We start from the raw sequence: 13,547 nt of genomic DNA, 5'->3' as shown, positions 1-13,547 counted from the left end.
CCCAACAATGTCAGCAGAAGACATGGCCTCTACTAACACAAGTCTTACTGAACTCTTGGGACAGGAAATTAGAATATCCTCTGAACCATTCCCATGTTCTTTGGTTCGAATTCCAGCAGCTAGAAAAGGCAGATGCTATTCTGATCACTCTCCTGCCTGGCTCCGATGAGGATTAATGAGTAACATCGGAGAGAGAAGTGATTATAATAAGGTCTGACGTCGCACCCGATGTCTTCATCCCTTTTCTTTTCACTTCCTTCTGCATCATCTCACATCTTTTTTTTTAATTGATTGATTGGTTCAACAAATACCTGTGGCACCCCAGGCTCTGTGCCAGGTGCTGGGATTCATAGAGAAGAGATTCAGTGCCTGCCCTCAAGGGGCTCATTCTCTAGTGGGAGAGACAAAGAAACGCAAGATTTCTGGAGTGAGGGAATGGTCTTCCAGGCGGAGGCCAGCACAGCACATTGAGAGGCACGGAACCTCAACAAAACAAGAACATTTGGGAACCAGCTAGAGCACAGGTTTGTGAAAGAAAGTGGCAAGATTTGAGGCCAGCATCACTGTCTAAGTGAGGACATTAAGATTTCAGCCCACATCAGTCAATCATGTCCTATTGATTTCACCCCTTAATATCTCTCCTATCCATCCTTGGCCACTGCTCTATGCAGACACTTATCTCTCACGCAGGCATCATCTGCTTCCAAGCCATCGCCATTCTGCTGCAAGAGTTTATTTCCATGGTTGCCACTGGATGACTTCACTTAACTGCTGAAAACCCTTCTGAGGTCCAGTCAACTGGCTAGTAAGGACCAGTCCAGGGTCTGGGGACGCCAGCCATGGGACATTGCTTTGAGGGGAAGAGGGGTCATAGAATGGGGTCTCTTGCATCCTGCTACCGAAGTACCAATGCGGGAGGTGGTTCTCCTTCCCATCATCAGCAGATCTGGATACCCAGGATCCACCCTATGGATGTTTTTATGGACAGAGTGGGAAGATGGATATGTTGAGGTCAGGGAAAGAGGGTTTGCCAAACAGGGCAGTATAAGTGAGCTGCACTCCATCATTCCCCTGGCACAAGCAATGGCTAGTATCCTCTAGTCCTCAAGAGCACCACCTTCCAATGCAGCCCCCACCTCTCCACGGACCTCGCTCCTCAAGCTTCCTCTGAACAACCTCAGAGAGGGCAGTTGCCACTCCCTGGGCAGAGTCCAGATATTCTCTCCTACCCTCTGACATCACTTTCTAAATTTATATATGCAGATAAACCCTGAGCCCCATTCACATAAAGAGCTTTGATTTCCCATATGCCAAACACATAAACAAACAAACATCAGCTTTCCTTTCACAATGGGCTCATGCAAATTAAAACATTTAGTTTTCTCACCTACGGTCTTGAAAGGGATTTCTAGAGCCTGTTTTGGAAGTCAGAAAGCAAAAGGTAGATGCAAACATCATTTGACCTGCAGAGAAAATTCTAATCCTCTTGAGGCAGTGCCAAAAATAATACAAGCACACTGCTATCAAGCCAATTACTGATATTCTCCGAGCTTTGGTCTCCTCATCTATAAAATTGGAATTGAGTTGTATGGATTAAAGATAATGTATGAAAACTGCCCGATTAGTACACTATTAATAAATAGCAGCTACTGTTGTTAACAAATGTGATTGACTTACCGGAAAACAAAGTCACATTTAGGGAGAATTTTAAAGTGTTCCTAACCCAAAAAAGAAATAAATTAGGAGTGAAAAAAATCCACTAAGTAATGGGTGAGCTCAGTTTACCTTGCTTAAGAAGCCCCACCCTAGAGAACTGATCTCTAGATAACACCCAAATGTTATCCCCCAAATGCAACCCCCCAAGACTGTCTGGGCTTAAGGCAGGGGCTTGGATTGTCCTGTAAGCTGTGGGAAGTCTGCTCGTGAGCCAGAGTAGACAGGAAGGGGATGGAGCCTTAGAGCTGCACTCTTCAGGGTATCTCCTAGTGTGTTCAAAGCAGTTCTCAGGAGGGTGGGGAACTAGTACACAGCCAAAATGAGGCCTCCTTGCTCTGGGGAGACCTTTCTGCTTAACAGAGAGAATCTGAAAGGACACCCAAAAAGGCACTGGAGGGAGGGGCCACTCTGGCCCCTCAGAGCAGCCAGCTCAGCTTCAGTGGATGCGAGAGGCAGCAGAGGTTGTACCTGGATCAGCCTCCCTTTCATCATGCAGAAAACAGAGCTCCTCCACCAGACCAGACACTGGAAGCGCTGGGCCAGGCCTAATAGAAAGAGGAGCCCGAGGCCCCACCACACCAGGCCGTATGAGGCTCCTGCTACTCACCCTCCCAAGCCCCAGCTCCACGTCATCAAGCCATGTTCATCAAGCAACCGTTGACTGGTAACTGGACTTCCCGACAGACTTTGCCAGAAAGGAATGCCTCAGTGCACGGACAATATCTAAACCTGCAACTCTGAGGACCAGGCTGGGGAACAGTGTGTCAACGTGCAGGCGCGTCCCACCCCTGAGAAGAAAAAGAAGAAATATCAGTAATACCTGCAGTGCACTGAGCGCTGACTATGTATCTGATTCGAAGCGCTTTTTGCTTAATCTGTCACTGAATCTCTCGATAGGTGTTGTTATTAGCATCTATTATCTGGGCCAACTGAGGCCCAGAGGGATGAAGCAGCTCCCCCAACATCACCAGGTGGCAGTGCCAGGACTGGGATAGAAATCTGATGCTCTGAATGCAGCGAATGCTTTTTTTTGTTTGTTTGTTTTGAGAGAGCGTCTCACTCTGTCACCCAGGCTGGAGTGCAGTGGTGTGATCTCAGTTCACTGCAGCCTCCATCTCCCAGGTTCAAGTGATGCTTCTGCCTCAGCCTCCCGAGTAGCTGGGATTACAGGTGTGCGCCACCATACCCACCTAATTTTTTTTGCATTTTTAGTACAGATGGGGTTTCGCCATGTTGGCCAGACTGGTCTCAAACTCCTGGGCTCAAGTGCTCTGCCTGGCTCGGTCCCCCAAAGTGCTAGGCTTACAGGACTGAGCCACCATGCCCAGCCAGCTGATGCTCTTAATCTGTGCCCTACCCAGACTTCCTGGGAGGCTTCCCAAGAGCTAGACAGAGCAGGAACTCTGGAATCGGGTTGATGGGGGTACCGATTATTACTAACAGGAATGAAGACGGGTAGTTCTTTCAGACGGCACCCTTGATGAAAACAGAGAGTAGTGCTGCCTGTCTGTGATTCTGTGTCTCCCTGCTCTGCTCACACAGACGCCCACACCCACCCACACGCATGATCATGAAAAGAGGAAATGGATCCAGGAGGAGGAGACAGGACTCCTGAGTGAAAACAATGGGGTTTTTCACACTGGGAGCTTTGCCCAACTCCCCCAAGATGAAAAGAGCAGGAAACTGCTGGGGCCAGTTGAACATTGGACTTTTGTTGTGAAAAAAGGCAAAGGGAAGCAGGAAAAGACTGGAACAGTTTCCATGGTGCTGGCGGGTGGGGAAGTGGGTAGGGATTAGCTGGAGGAAGAAGGAGAAGCTGGGGCGGAGGGGAACCTCCACTTGCCAGGAGAGCACATGTAGGATGGGAACCCCAGATGATACTCGAGGCATGGCATTAGACCAGAAGCAAGTGTGTGGTGAAATTAGGGAAGGCTCCACTGGGGACTGTAGACAGAGCACTGGACAAGGAAGTGGGAGACCCAGGGTCCAGTCCCGGCTCTGGAGCCCCCTGGGTGGGCTACCCTGGGCACCTTTCTCTCTTGGGGCCTCCATTCCTACCTCTATGAAGCGAGTGCTGAACCTCTCTTAGCCCTGACTTGCTGAAATGCTGGGACTCCATACAGAGGCTGACGGTAAGCAGGGATCTGTCGTGGGGTGCAGCAATGTGCCTCCAGATGCTGCACGGGAGAGGGCAGAAAAGGCCTGTATGGTGAGTCTGCCCTGGGAGCCTCTGCTTGTGAGCTCAAGTGGCCTGAGAGTGACTCAGAAACCACGGAAGTTCCTGGGGCTGATGGGTTCTTATAGATTGTACATGCAGCTCTCCTCATGGGCTGCAAAACCGCACGATGGGCTGTGACCACTCTCAAGGAAAAGAGCCCTATCTGCAAAAAGCATTCTGCCCTCCAGGTCTTAAAGCAAACACAGACTCAATTCTTATTCCTTTTAAGACAAAATTGCCTCAGGGGCCTGAGGGGAGGCAGTAGGCCTCAAATGTGTGCCTGTCTAGAATTCTCAATGAAAGCACCCTTTTGGGTATTAATAATGGGCAACAGTAATGACAATCATTTACTGAGTGTTGCTTTTGGGACAGGCATTATGCTGAGAGCTATATGTAATATATATTATTATTTAATGCCCACAGCCACCCCATAAGGAGGGGAGGTACTATCATTATGCCAACTTTAAAGATGAAGAAACTGAGGCCTCAAGAGATGAAGTCACTTGGTCAAGTCACTCAGTCAGTAATTGGGAGGAGATAGACTTCCAGCCCAGATAGGCAGACTCCAGAGTCCATGTTTTCACCGTTATGCTGAAGGACCTCTTTTCCTATGCCAGTGTGATCTGCCTCCAGGAATCCTGTCTTGATGTTCCCTTCCCCATACAGAAGTCCTCTCTGTGTCCTCTTCAGCCTGATAGTATATCTTTTCATACCATTCTTCGGACATCTCTGTTATACTACTCCAGTGGTGTTCCCTTCCCCGCCCCTCCCTGGGAGCTTAGTTGTTGTGATTAAGTCTAGGGGAAATGACCCACACTAAACCAACTCATAAGAGACTGATTGATAAACCTGAAATGCAATTTATTAATTTACACTGAGAAATAAAACCACCCAGCAGACGGGAATCCTAAGGCTGACTGGTCAGCACAATCTCTTTCAGGAAGAACAGGCTTTTGGGAAAGGAAATCAATACCAGAAGGTTCTTTGTTGAGTACAAAGTCAGAGGGAAGGGAGTTGATGGATTAACACTTAGGTGAAGCTTGACATACCTCTATAAAGCCTCCATCCAGCCAAGGATCAGAATATCCAAGGCAAGGAGCCATCTGGGTGTCCTCTCCTTTGGACAGTGCTGGATTTTTCTGGATCCTAGGAAGAGCTTACCTTTCTGGCTACATTTATCATGATTGTGGAAGGCTTTTTGTTTCCTTGTTTGCTTAGATTAATTTCTGCATATTTAATAGAACTGAAAGGCAATTTCCCATTGAGACTCACTGAAGAGAAATAATCAATACATACTAGCTGTGCTGCCCTTTGCAGATAATTCACTTTCGTGTTGTCACTGTATCCTTGCGCTTCCTTACAATGGAGGAACAGAGATGGTAAAAACATGGACTTGGAAGCCAGACTCTATGGGTTTGAATCCTGGCTCTGTTATTTATAAGCTTTGCAACCTCGGGCAGATTACCTAAGTCACTTTCCCTTTCTCCAAATTGGGGATAAATAATAGCACCTACCTCAACGTTTGTCAAGAGGATTCAATGAGGGAATACACATAAAGTGCTTAGAACAGTGTCTGCCATCTGGTAAGCAGTCAATACTTGTTAGCGATGATTAATAATTCATTTCATAGATGAAAAAACTGAAGCCTGGAGAGATAAAAAGTCAACTAAGATCATACAGCCAGTAAGTGGTGAAGATATCATTGAAAATCAAACTGGCATCCTTTAAGCACTGAATTCTTTCCTCAGACTAGTTTCTTACCCACTTGCTTTCATAACAAGCTGTTTAAAAATGCAGGTATATCCACCCACTGGAATGGGTAACATTTTGAAGAATTAAAATATCAAGGTGGGGCTTGGACACAGAACAACTGGAGGCAGTAACAGTAACAGCCACTTTGGAAAAGTGTCTGGCAGTTTCGAAATGAGTTAAACAAACACTTAATGAATCAGCCAAGTTCAACCAGGGATGCGGAACCATTCTCTCTGTGGATTGCTACAGGGATTTGGCCTGACTCAACTGTAAGAGGTAGTTAAGCAATCTTGCAAGGCTATTATCTTTGCATGTCATGTTGCAGTTGAATTCCACAGGTCAGGAAGTTGGGAAGGGAAGATGGATATAAAGTGGGGAAGACAGAGCAAGCTGAGCCCCATAAGTATGAACTGGAACCCCAGGAGGATGAACTGAAGCCTTTAAATCCACATCAGCTTATGTTGTCTCTGTCGTTGTTAATGTGAGTATTTTGCAGAAGCCCAAATTCATTGCATGGAGCTAACCACCTACACACCTGGCCCTATGGTAGGCGAAGCCAAAGGAGAAGCCAGTTGCCTGCCAACCAGGTGTACCAGCAGTTCAGCCACAACGTGTGTGAGCCACAAACGGATTGCTGCTTCCCTTCTGCCCTCCATATTCCTCCAAGAGTCACCCTCATGTTCCAGTCTAACCAGAAATGCACAAGAAAGGGAATTCAGGATAACCAAGTCAGCCCATTACAAAGCCAACACACCTACCTTATGATCAGGTAATTCCACCCAAGATATTTACATGAGCGAAAAGAGTGCATATGCTCACCAGAAGTAGTGTACAAGAATATCCAGAGCAACTTTATTCATAATAGCCAGAACCTGGACACAGCCCAAATGCCCACCGATAGGAATACAGATAAGCAAATCATCCTATAGTCACACGACGGAATACTGCATCACAACAAAAAGAACCAACCTTTCATACGCACAGTATAGATTAATTTCGCCAATGTGATGTTGAGCAAAAGACACCAGATGCCAAAAAGTACATAATGTATATATATACACATATATATATACACACACATATATATATATATATATTTTTTTTTTTTTTTTGAGGCAGAATCTCACTCTGTCACCTAGGCTGCAGTGCTGTGGTGCAATCACGGCTCAATGCAGCCTCAGCCTCCCAGGCTCAAGAGATTCTCCTGTCTCAGCCTCTCAAATAGCTAAGACTACAGGCATGCACCACCATGACCAGCTAATTTTTTTTTTTTTTTTGTAGAGTTGGGGGTCTCATTATGTTGTCCAGAATAGTCTCCAACTCCTGGGCTCAAGTGATCCTCCCGTCTCAGTCTCCCAAAGTGCTGAGATTACAGGCGTGAGTCACCATGCCTGACAATGTGTATCTGTGTGAAATTCAAGAATGGCCAAAACTAATTGATAGTGAGAAAAGTCAGAATAGTGGTTCATTACCACTGGAGCAGGAGAGGTGGGTCTGTTACCTCTGCTGGGGAGGGGTATGATGGAGTCTGAGTGCCTGGAAAGTGTTTTGATCTAGGTGGTAGTTATATAGCTGTATAGATGTGTAAAATTTCATTGGGTTGTATGCTTAAGGTCTGTGCCCTTAACAGTAGTATGTATGACATACTTTCATCTTTTTTTTTTTTTTTTTTGAGACAGAGTCTGGAGTCCTGTGGTACAATCTTGGCTTACCGCAACCTCCGCCTCCCGGGTTCAAGAAATTCTTCTCACTTAGCCTCCTGAGTAGCTGGGACTACAGGTGTCTGCCACCATGCCCGCCTAATTTTTGTATTGTTAGTAGAGACGGGGTTTCACCATGTTAGCCAGGCTGGTCTCAAACTCTAGACCTCATGATCCTCCCACCCCGGCCTCCCAAAGTGCTGATATTACAGGCGTGAGCCACTGCGCCCAGCACCGATGTACTTTAATTTTAAAATGGATTGTAGATTCCTAAGCTCTACCCACAGAGATACCTGATGGCCTGGGTGCAATTCAGGGGTGACTCTTGGGAGAGCTCTGAACTGTGCCTTATTTCTTCCCAAGTTTGCTCCCCATTCTGCTTGGTCAGTCATTCTTGAATTCACCCTAAAACCAAATTTTTCAAGGATGGAGAAGAGCCAACTTTAATCTTACTTCTCTGGGATTTGAAAAAGCAAATTGCTGTTCATAAAGGTACCCACAGGGTGGGACGTCATCAAACAGAGCTTCTTCCTAATAACGGCGACGATGTTGTAAGGTGTGTTAACAATCTCCAGGCCGGGCGCGGTGGCTCAAGAGATTAGCCAGGTTCAAGCCTGTAATCTCAGCACTTTGGGAGGCCAAGATGGGCGGATCACGAGGTCAGGAGTTCGAGACTATCCTGGCTAACACGGTGAAACCCCGTCTCTACTAAAAAATACAACAACAACAAAAAAGCTAGCCGGGTGAGGTGGCGGGCGCCTGTAGTCCCAGCTACTCGGGAGGCTGAGGCAGGAGAATGGTGTGAACCTGGGAGGCGGGGCTTGCAGTGAGCTGAGACCCGGCCACTGCACTCCAGCCTGGGTGACAGAGCAAGACTCCGTCTCAAAAAAAAAAAAAAAAAAATCTCCAAACTGGAACCGCTCTTGGTTTTAAGATGCCAAGTAGCTTAATGCTTTCCTATCACTAGGAATTGGAGCATCTCTGGTTTTTATAAGACTTTCCCACGTCCCAAACACCACTCATTTGCCCTCTCCCAGTGTGAACAGAACCCAGCCCAGGCCTGGAACTGCTGCCTCCATTTTGAGAGGCTGAATCTTGTAAGGACTGGAGGTCCTCACCCTCTAAGGGGAGTGGTGTCCTCCCTGGGGAAAACTCATGAAGCTCATAAGAGTCCTAGACACAAACGGCCCAAGCTTCCACAAAATGCACATTATCCCCTTTCCTCCCATTTAAAACACAGATGTGGCCAGGCGCAGTGGCTGACACCTATAATCCCAGCACTTTGGGAGGCCAAGGCAGGTGGATCACTTGGTCAGGATTTTGCGGCAAGCCTGGCCAACATGGTGAAATCATCCTGTCTCTACTAAAATTACAAAAATCAACCGGGTGTGGCAGTGTGCACCTGTAATCCCAGCTACTTGGGAGGCTGAAACAGGAGAATCACTTGAACCCGGGAGGCAGAGATTGCAGTGAGTCAAGATCGCACCACTGCACTCCAGCCTGGGTGACAGAGCAAGACTCTGCCAAAAAAAAAAATTTTTTTTTAAATAAAAAATTAAATAAAATAAAACAGACATGCCTGTGGAGGAAAGGGCACTAATATGAACTCAAGACCCCTGCTGGCTCTTCCCTATACCCCTCCCAGAGCCTGCTTCCATTCTTCATAGCTGAACATGGGCCGTGGGATGCTGACTGCTGGTGGAAAGAAAGGGAAGGACAGAATAGTCACTCCTATTTACACAGTTCTCTACAATTTGCAAAGCAAAGCACTTCCACTTGCCCTCCCTGAGGCCCCCACTCCATTCCCGCCCCCACGCTCCAGCCCTTGCAAGCCTGAAGCCATGTAGGAAGCTTCCTTTAGACGGGCTTGACCTTGCTTTTCGTCTGGTTTCGGAGTTCCCAGTGAGAAGCAGATACCTCCCCGGAGTAATTATTTAGGTGTCAGCCAACACCTGATAAGTATTTGGGCTCAGGGAAGTGATACCTAATAGGTGACACGGAGAAATTAAGTGATTAGGCACATGCCTAGCACCTGAGCAGGTGAGCCGGGGCAGGGGTGGGGAGCGATACCCAGACTCCATGTTGCAATCAGAGGCCCAAGGCTTTTGGAAGAGCAGACCCAGGTTAAGTGTTCTTTATGTGCAATCTCATTGTGCCATTAGGTGACAAATCAGAGAAAGAACCTGTCTTTCTTCTACCAAAGCCAGGCAGCTAGGGCAGCCAGAGCACCTGGGCTGCAGCAAGAAGGAAGCCTTCCCGTATGCTCCACCCTCCACCACGGAGCAGCTGGGCAGGCCTCGCTACACTGCGGCCTGGGCTGGTTGTGGCTGCACTTGTCTAACCCTCCAACTTGTGCACCTCAACGTCAGGGCTCCTCGGTTTTTTTTCTACCTCTGATAGGGTCTGCCAGTAAGCCATATTAAGGGGCATAGGGCAAAGAAGAGACCTGAAATCAAATCTGAAAATTTTAGATAAAGCAAGCCACCCAACAAAGAATTTCAAAGTACGTGATGGGATTGGAGGAATGCTGACGAACGGAACTCAGAGACGCCAAGCTGGCAGATTGCTCTGGAAAGGACAACAGCAACGAACGGCTATCATGAGGCTCAGTCTGTACATCACCTAGCCAGTGGATTGGGTCCAGCGAGGATGCAAGATGCATTGAGTGTGGTGTGCCTCTTCTGCACACACCTGCAGCTCGCTGGGATTCAGGATGAGGAGGGACTGAGAGCTGTGACAAACCAGGTCAGGCCACAGACTCTGGATTTAGGACAATCAAAAAGTAGGTGGGACTCATACCTGGGGGAAGAGTCCAGGGAAGTTGGAAACTGACCCTGAGACAATTCTGGAGGTGTCTAGGCCCATTGCTGCAGGCACTGGCTTGACAATGCTTTCGAGAAAAACACAAAGTATATATTCTTTTTTGTTTGTTTTTATTTTTGTGTTGAGAGGTAGTCTGGCTCTGTTGCCAAGAGGCTGGAGTGCAGTGGCCCAATCTCAGCTCACTGCAACCTCTGCCTCCCGGGTTCATGTGATTCTTCTGCTCAGCCTCCCGAATAACTGGGATTACAGGCATGTACCACCACGCCTGGCTAATTTTCGTATTTTGTAGAGATGAGGTTCCACCATGTTGGCCAGGCTAATCTCAAACTCCTGATTTCAAGCGATCTGCCACCTTGGCCTCCCAAAGTGCTGGGATTACAGGCATGAGCCACCGCACCCGGCCCACACTGTTTTTTGTCCCGGCCCTGACTCACTTGTCCTGATTTCTCAAGAGAGGGACTTTCAGAAAATGAAAATAGAGAAAAAAGAGAACTTTTACTAAAGATCTTCAGTATTGGTAAGAAGAGAACCCATCCTCTCTCAGCAAGGACAGGAGATGGCGAAGAGATCCGCGTCATGGGAAGAGGACAGCAGAACATCAGCAGGAGGGGGAGCGACAATGTCCTCAAGACCACAGACACCTGTCGGGTGTGTTTGGGAGGGCCTGGCCCCCACCAAGTCTACAGAGTTGAGGCTTGCTGGTCCAAGTCATTATGATCTTTGTCCAAGCCTTAGATGGTCACCCTTTCTCCATAAACCTCCGTCCCGCACTGAAACACTCCCTGTATGTCCTTGAACAAGTCCTTCCTCCTCTGAGTCCCATCTCAACCAAAAAAAGAGAAACAAACTTGCACTGAGCTCCCTCCCAGGGCCCCATGAACATCTCATGAGATTCGAACCCCTAACTCTGGGCTATCACAGTCCCATCCTTTATGCACTCCATCGTCATCATAGGATGTAAGCCCAAGAGCCCTGGCACTGAGTGAGAGCCACTCACTGAGAACAGCTTGGTGCTGAGACCCTGGGGCATGCAGAGGGCCAGGAAGTGGCGAAGGCGGGGCAGAGCCACTTGTTTTCCCTGAGATGGTCTGCCTGGGCTCTAGCACTTCCATGGCTGCCATATCAATGCTGAGATCCCAGAGGTCCTGGGAGGAGCCATTGCTCTCCCTTTACTAAAGTGACCTGAAACTTTGGACAGGCTGCCAGTGCTCCTTGGCCTTTTCTTTCTTTATTTATTTTAATTGTTTTTTCTTTTCTTTCTTCTTTCTTTTCTTTTTTTTCTTTCTTTCTTTCTTTCTTTCTTTCTTTCTTTCTTTCTTTCTTTCTTTCTTTTCTTTCTTTCTTCTTTTCTTTCTTTTCTTTTCTTTCTTTCTTTCTTTCTTTCTTTCTTTCTCTTTTCCTTCCTTCCTTCCTCTCTCCCTCCCTCCCTCTCTCTGTCTTTCTTTTTTGATGGAGTCTCGCTGTCTCCCAGGCTGGAGTGCAGTGGCGCAATCTCGGCTCACTGCAACCTCTGCCCCCTAGGTTCAAGAGATTCTCATGCCTCAGCCTCCCGAGTAGCTGGAATAACAGATGTGAGCCACCATGCCCAGTTAATTTTTGCATCAGGGTTTCACCATATTGGCCAGGCTGGTCTCAAACTCCCGATCGCAGGTGATCCACCTGCCTCAGCCTCCAAAAGTGCTGGGATTACAGGCGTGAGTCACTGCGCATAGCCTATTCATTCATTTTTTAGACAGGATCTCGCTTTGTCCCCTAGGCTGGAGTACAGTGGCACAATCATGGTTCACTGCAGCCTCCACCTCCTAGGCTCTAGCAATCTTCTTATCCCAGCCTCTTGAGTAGCTGAGACTGCAGATGCATACCACCACGCCCAGCCAATTTTTAAAAACTTTTTACAGTGATGGAGTCTCGCTATGTTGCTCAGGCTGGTCTCAAACTCCTGAGCTCTACCCATCAGGAGCTCTCCCCCATCGGCCTCTCAAAGCCCTTGGGATTACAAGTGTGAGTCACCACACTCAGCCCTCCTCAGCCTTTCTGCTCCTCACTGCCCTGTAGGAGAGTCCACTGGGTCCTCAGTGCCCAGCTGGGCTCGTGCAGGAAGCCCCAACTCTGGGTCTCACTGCCTCACCCCTAACTAACTCCTATCATACTTCAGGGCATGGCTCGAATGTCACTTCCCGAAGGACATTGTTCCTGATCACCAGACTGGCGCAAGTGCTCTCCCGTGGCCCATACTCCTCCATCATAGAATTTATCCCTGCTTATACTTACATATTTGTGTTTGGCTTACTCAGTTTCTGAGCTTTCCCCCTATCATGCACGTACATAAACACACACACAGGCCGGGCGCGGTGGCTCAAGCCTGTAATCCCAGCACTTTGGGAGGCCGAGACGGGCGGATCCGAGGTCAGGAGATCAAGACCATCCTGGCTAACACGGTGAAACCCCGTCTCTACTAAAAAAATACAAAAATCTAGCCAGGCGAGGTGGCGGGCGCCTGTAGTCCCAGCTACTCGGGAGGCTGAGGCAGGAGAATGGCATAAACCCGGGAGGCGGAGCTTGCAGTGAGCTGAGATCCGGCCACTGCACTCCAGCCTGGGTGACAGAGCAAGACTCCGTCTCAAAAAAAAAAAAAACAACACACACACACACACACACACATACACATAAACACTGTTAAAACAAATGAAAACCGAGGTCAGGCCTGAAGATCCCTTGAGCAAGCAAAGCTAGTTAGGCTTCGTAAGTGACCTAAACCTTGCTTAATTTGAAAACATAAGTGGCCTGGGTCTATCTTCCACTTCCACACTAGAAGGTTTTCAGGTTCACACCTGTAATCCCAGCCCTTTGGGAGGTCAAAGCAGGACTGATTGAGCCCAGGAGTTTGAGACAAACCTGAGCAACACAGAAAGACCCCACCTCTACAAAAAATAATTAGCTGAGCATGGTGGCTCACAGTCTCAGTTACTGGGAAGCCTGAGACAGGAGGGTCCCTTGAGCCCCGGAGTTGGAGGCTGCAGTGAGCTACAGTTGTGCCATTGCACTCCAGCCTTGATGACAGAGTGAGAATCTGTCTCTTAAAAAAAAAAAAAAACGTAACGGCTGAACATGGTGGCTCATGCCTGTAATCCCAGCATGTTGGGAGGCCAAGGCGGGCGGATCACCTGAGGTCAAGAGTTCGAGACCAGCTTGGACAACATGATGAAACCCCATCTCTAATAAAATACAAAAAAATTAGCTGGGCGTGGTAGTGCGTGCCTGTAGTCCTAGCGACTCAGGAGGCTAAGGTCAGAGAATCGATTGAACCGGGAAGACAGATATCGCAGTGAGCCAAGATT

The sequence above is a fragment of the Trachypithecus francoisi genome, unplaced genomic scaffold (assembly GCF_009764315.1).
Source record: "Trachypithecus francoisi isolate TF-2019V2 unplaced genomic scaffold, Tfra_2.0 Lachesis_group8, whole genome shotgun sequence".
In the NCBI taxonomy this organism is placed as follows: Eukaryota; Metazoa; Chordata; class Mammalia; order Primates; family Cercopithecidae; genus Trachypithecus; species Trachypithecus francoisi.
This window is presented reverse-complemented; position numbering follows the sequence as displayed.